Genomic DNA, 6,434 nt, shown 5'->3' with positions numbered 1-6,434 from the left:
TTTGTCCAATTAAATATTTTACCAACACATCACTGCTCACATATTTCCCTACAGGCCTCTCTTAAAGCAGTCTAGGAAAGTATTCTTTTCTTTTGGCTGTCAAATTCATTTTGTCTAATTTTGATTAAATCTTTGTAAAAATCCCAAATCCATGTGAACAGCTGACTGGTCATGGCTCCCCTTATCTTGTACTTGTGAAGTTATGAAGTTCTGTTAATTCCTTTGAATTATATTTATAAAATTAAAGTATTAAACCATTTTAGAAATCAAACATTGAGATGAACTAAAATTTTAAAAATGAAGCATATGTAAACTGCAAACAAACTATTATTTGTTTTAAAATGTGGATCATTCATGTTAACAAGTGACATATTCATCTAGTTATTTAGTTATTTAGAAAGAAGAAAGAACAGGAAATAAAAACACAGATTTCATTCATTATTTTAAAATAATGCTTATTTATGAAACAGAAAAAAAAGCATTTCTTTAAAAAGAAAAGAGATCAGAAAACTTCAGTAAACAGCTGACAAAAATCTGACATAAAACATATATAAGCAATCAGGGTGAGTTTGTAAATGCTTATTCAGAAAATCTCTAGAGACAGTTATAGAAAGAACAAAGACAAATGGCCAGTGATCTTCAGGAAAACGTCAGAAAACCTGTAGAATATTAATTCAGATGATTTGGGGTTACTTCTATGATACCCAATCAATTGGAAAACATAATTAAACATGATAAGATTTAATGTTGGCAAGGCTGTGTAGAAACTCCTTTATACTGTAGATGGAGCTGTATTTTGGTGGGGGGTTTTGTTTTCTTGTTTTTGTTTTTTTGGGGGAGGAAGTGGCAGTTTATATAAGTAGTGTTACAAAAGGGGCCATATCCTTTGATCCTGTAGTCCCATAATCAGAACTATACACAAAGGGTGTTAATTTTAAAAAGGGAAGCAGAACTGGTCTGTACAAAAGCATTCACAGTATCTTTTATTGTAATAAGCAAAGCTGGAAATAGTCCAGATGTTCAATGACTAAGAAATAACTAGGAAAAAATATATATGTAACAACATAATGGAAACTTAATGAGCCATAAAAATGACAAATACTAACAATACAAGAAAAGATTTAGATGAAATGATGCAGAGAGAAAAAAAAAGAAATACAAGAATGATAATATATATACAGTGGTCATATCTATATAAAATATTAATGCTAAAAATAATATCACCATTTTCACTAAAATACATTTGAAAAGAAGTACATAGAAGTATATAAAGTAGTTAAAATTAAGAAGCAGTGTAGTAGCCTAGATAGAATTCAAGGCTTAGAGTGAGACAGACTGTGTTCAAAACTCCCTTCTGGCACTTACTGAGTTGTATAACTCTGGGCAAATCCCATAGCCTCTATATATGTCAGGTAAATCTACTTGTGACTTATGTTTGTGGATGGAATTCCCTGTGCTGAAAAAAAACACAGGACATTCATATACTTTAAAAAAAATGGTTATGCATTAAAACCAATATTTATTAATGAAATATTTATAGTTTTTCAAATCAATTCAATTTTAAAAAAACATTTACTAAGTATCTACTATGTACAAGTTATTATGTTAGGTTCTGGAGAAGATAGTTAGAAAAAGGAAAGCAGCCTAGATCACAAAGAGTTTACTTCCTACATAAATAAGTCCATGATAATTTGAGAAGAAATTATCAGATTTCATAGGGGATCAGAAAAAAAGATTCTCCACAGGAAGTGATGCTTAAGTCTTGAAGGAAATTAAGATTCTAAAAGGTGAAGGTTAGGAGGAAGGCATACCACAGTGGTTAAACATGCAATCTTCATTCAGGGATTGGCAAGAAGACCTCTTTTACTAGTGTCTTGATTAATTTCAGCATGACAGAGGCAATAGAACAGAACAGTGTGTGTGTGTGTGTGTGTGTGTGTGTGTGTATGATTATAGGTTTTTTTTTTTTTAATTGAGTATCACTCAGTGGGAAAGTTAGAGGGATTTATGAGCAAAAAGGAAAGCAAATGTATTGAAATGTCAGATTTATCCATCAAAGAAATAGAGTGGATAGAAAAGAGGGCAGGATTTTTGTTTTTCTTCTCAGGTTATTTTTATCTTCTTTCTAAATCCTATTTTGTGCAACAAGAGAACTGTATAAATATGTACAATATATTGTATTTATCATATACTTTAACATGTTTAACATGCCTGCCATCCAGGGGAGGGGGTGGAGGAAAGGAGGGGAAAAGTTAGAACAGAAGTTTTTGCAAGGGTCAATGTTGAAAAATTACCCATGCATATGTTTTATCAATAAAAAGCTATAATAATAATAATAAAAGAAAAATAAAAAAAAGAGGGCAGGATTTTCTAGAAGATTTGGCAATTAGTCAGTCAGTCTTGAAGGAGTCAGTTGATTTAAGTACAGCACAGAGTTCCAGGGAGCTACCTCTTTACAACAAGGAGCAAAGGTATGGAATTCAATGAACTCAATGAGAATTCATGGCTCTAACTAAGAGAAACCCATGAATTATGTCAGCAGGAATCTATTTGTTGTGTGTAGTTATGGTTTGGGGTAATGGGTATTATGTTGTTGTTGTTGTTCAGCTCTTTCTAAAAGAGGGAGGGAACCTAAGGGTAGATAGAAGGCCACTGGAGGCCCCTAGGGATCATTCTTTAAGAATTTCTTTTATTTTCATCTTTTGGCAAATGGAATACAAATTGTATAAAGGGGAATAATATGGAACATGTGTGGAAAGGCAGACTGGAGCCATAATATGAAGGACTTTATATATCTTTCTGATAAGTTGGTGTTTGTATTTTAATCCAGAAGCAATAAGGAGTCACTTAAGATTCATGAGCAGGATGGGTGACGTGGTCTGATGCATGATGCAGGATGATTATTTTGGTAACCAGGTGGATACCAGGATGGATTAAAGAGAGGAAAGACTGGAAAACAAGGAAATAAATTAGGAAACTATTGCACTAGTTCAAGTGAGACACATGAAGATTGGAATTAAAATAGAGGCCTTTGAATTCATGTATACATGGTGAGAGAGAATGGATTTGAGAACCTTTGTTGAAATAGAATTGAGACGACTTGGGGGATGGAGAATAAAGGGTTGAGGATGACTGGAAAAATGGTAACATTCAGTAGAAATAAAAAAAATTGGAGGAGGGAAAGATAATATAGGAGAAAGATAATGAATTCATTTATATGCACCTTAAATTTGGCAAGGCTATGGAATATTTAGGTGGAGATATTCAGCAGACAGTTGGTGATATGGGAGTAGAATAAATTACCTGCATAAAAATGGTGATTAAATCCATGGAGGCTGCTGAGATGATAAAAAGAGGACATAGGAAGGAATGAGAAGATAATATAGGACAGAGTCCTGGGAGGAATACCTATAGTTAGGGATTGTGACATGGATGATGGAGACTAAGGAGTAGTTAGGTAGAATGAGTATAAAGAAACATTAGTGTCTTGAAAACTAAAGAAAGAAAGAGGATATAATAAGAAGAGCCACTTAACAGGGTCAGGAGCTGAAGAGAAGTAAAAAAAGGAGTTCTGAGATAAACCTGTCAGCTCCAGCAATTAAATAATCTTGTAACCTTAGAAGCAACAAGTATTAGGTGACTTATGGGTTAGAAGCTATATTTCAAGGGATTGAAATGTGTGAATGGCTCTTTCTAGGAATTTTGCTGTGATGAGGAAGAGAGGTACAGCATAAAAGTCTGAGGGATTGACTGGGTCAAGGGAAAGTTTTGTTTTTGTTTTTTAAGGATGATTTAGACATGTTTAGTATAGGTAGCAGAGAAGGATCCAGCAGACAGAAAGAGTATGAAGATAATTGAAGGAACCATCTACTAGAGACTACAGGATAGAAGAGGATCAAAGGTCCTAAGTAGATACTTTGGTAAGGAAAGAAGCAACTTCTTCATCAGTCTAGAATAAAGAAGGAGATACTGGGGGTTTCATATAGACAGTTGTGCCAGACTGTTCGGCACCAGGGTTGCCAGGGCCAAGCTAATAAATAGTCTTTGGTCCCAATTTTAATTTGTATACTATGTGAGTATTAATTTTTTTTCAGTTCTTTTTTGAAAACATAAAATTAGTAGACCAAGTTTTTGGTTAAAAAGATGGTATATTCATTTAGTTTTTTACAAGTGATTTGTGATGATATATATTATATTTTATATCCTATAATATCCTATAATAATTTATAGCAGTTCACAGTTGTCTAAGGCAATTTAAAACAAATTATAACTAGTTTCACATGTATGCTAAATTGCCTATTCTCTGTGATATTGTAATATACCATGCCTTTCATCTGTTTTTGGATTTGGTGGAAGTGACAAAATTTAGTAAGGGGGTAGGGGGTCTAATAGTTGTAAACATTTTATAAATTATTATTTGTCTACACCTATATGTTTATGCCTATGCTTGGATGTCTATGATTTAATGAGTTGTGCTTGGGCAGGGTGGGGGGGGGGGGGAGAAGTATAGATTGATGTCTGTTGAGGTATCTAGTAATATAATAATATTATGTCTAATGATCATTGATTATGTCTACAAAGAATTGATTATAATTATTTTACTTCATATCAGTACAATATAATGTAATTGATTGATTTAAGTTAATATTATGTTTTATCATCATTCATTAAATATCCCCATTTGGAAATACATGTATGTGCTTTAGTAATCCTCAATTGATGTCAGTTTGAAATGTTATTGATTCTCGCTATGTAAGTCTGCTATTTTGTTGGCATCCCTCAGGCTCCTGCCTTGTTGATAAATCACCCTCCAAATAAAAACTAACTAATGCCATTGTAATTGTTGCAATGCCACTGTCATGAGGCCAACTGCACTGCTGCCATCATAAATGCCTGAACAAAAAGCATGGTTGAGCTGAAATAGGAACAAATAGACCTGATATAGCAACCAATAGCCAGTCAGAGGGATTAGGTCCATCCACAGTTTATGGGCTTGTTCTGAAGGAACATGTGTCTTCCGATGGCTGGTTGCTGATCTCTTGTGACATGAGGATAAAGGTATTCTTAAAGGTTGTGATCTGCTAGAGGAAATAGCTTTGTTGATCTGTTTTCATAGGTATATGTCTATGTACACCAACATATTATGTCTTTAGAGCCTACCCGGATAAACACAGAGATGAGGCAATCGGGAGGTGCAAACAGTCTGTCTTTCTTTATTCAGTCATTCTCTTAGTGGGAGTAGCAGGAAGTAAGAGATGGAGTTCCACTCAGAACTGTCTATTTTATGCTTCCTCTCTTCTGGGATTACCTCTGCCCACCCACTCAGCACTGATGGCAGTGTTTTTTAGGTGGAGCCACAGAAGGGAGACATGTAGAGTTAACATTGCATCCCAGGAAGAGATCCAGCAAGAAAACACACCCCTCGTCACTTCAAGAAACCTATCAATTCCTTTAATTTCTGCCTGAAACAGCCTTCTGCTTCAGAGGCCAAGCCCCTGGGCCCGTCCTGCTAAGCTGACATGGCAATAAGGGTATGTGGCATATCACAGAGAGAGGAATTCCCCTTACAGAGGGTTTTTGAGGGTAAAGAACAAGGAAGAAAGGCAGATTTAAATCTGCAGAATTATGTAGCATTATGGAAATATCAATAGCATTTTGTTATTTCTTACAACTAAAATGCACTAACAGCACAAAATTACAGGTGTGTACTCTTTAAAAATAATGTTGAAAATAACCCCTTGAAATAATTTTACATCAAACCCAATCTTTTCCATTTCCTTTTCTCCCTTCCTTACTTCTCCTTTTCCTTCCCTTCCTCCTTCTCTTGCCTCCCTCCTTCCTTCCTTCCTTCCTTGTTTTATTAAAGGATCTTCCTTCCTTCCCTTCCTTCCTCTCTGTTCTTTCCTCCCTCCCATTCCCCCTTCTTCCCATCCTCTTTCCCTCTTTTTCATCCTCCCTTCCTCCTTCCAATCTCCCCTCCCTCCCATAATTCCTTCCTCCTCCCTCCCTCCTCCTTCCCTCCCTTCCTTCCTTCCTATAACAAGCATTAATATTTTCTCTCTTCTACCTGTCTACCCACTAGGAAAAAAAAGAAATAGAATTCCAACAAATAAACATAATCAAGTAAAACAAATTTTCATATTAGCCACATCCAAAAATGTGGGAATCTTTCAGCATATTAGTCCATCACTCTCTGTTATGGTGTGGATAACATTCTCCATTATTAGTCCTCTCCAAAAATAGTTGATTCTTTTGTTCATGAGTATTTTTAAATTTTTCAAAATTGTTTATATCTACAGTATTGATGTTCTCCTGGTTGTTCTCATTTTACTATAGATCATTTCACACATCTTCCCAAGTTTTAAAAATTATTTTCTTTGCTCCTGACCCCTCTTTTAGATTCTTATGCTTTTGTCCTTTTTTTCTTTTCTTCT

The sequence above is a fragment of the Sarcophilus harrisii genome, chromosome 4, assembly GCF_902635505.1.
Source record: "Sarcophilus harrisii chromosome 4, mSarHar1.11, whole genome shotgun sequence".
Classification (NCBI taxonomy): Eukaryota; Metazoa; Chordata; class Mammalia; order Dasyuromorphia; family Dasyuridae; genus Sarcophilus; species Sarcophilus harrisii.
This window is presented reverse-complemented; position numbering follows the sequence as displayed.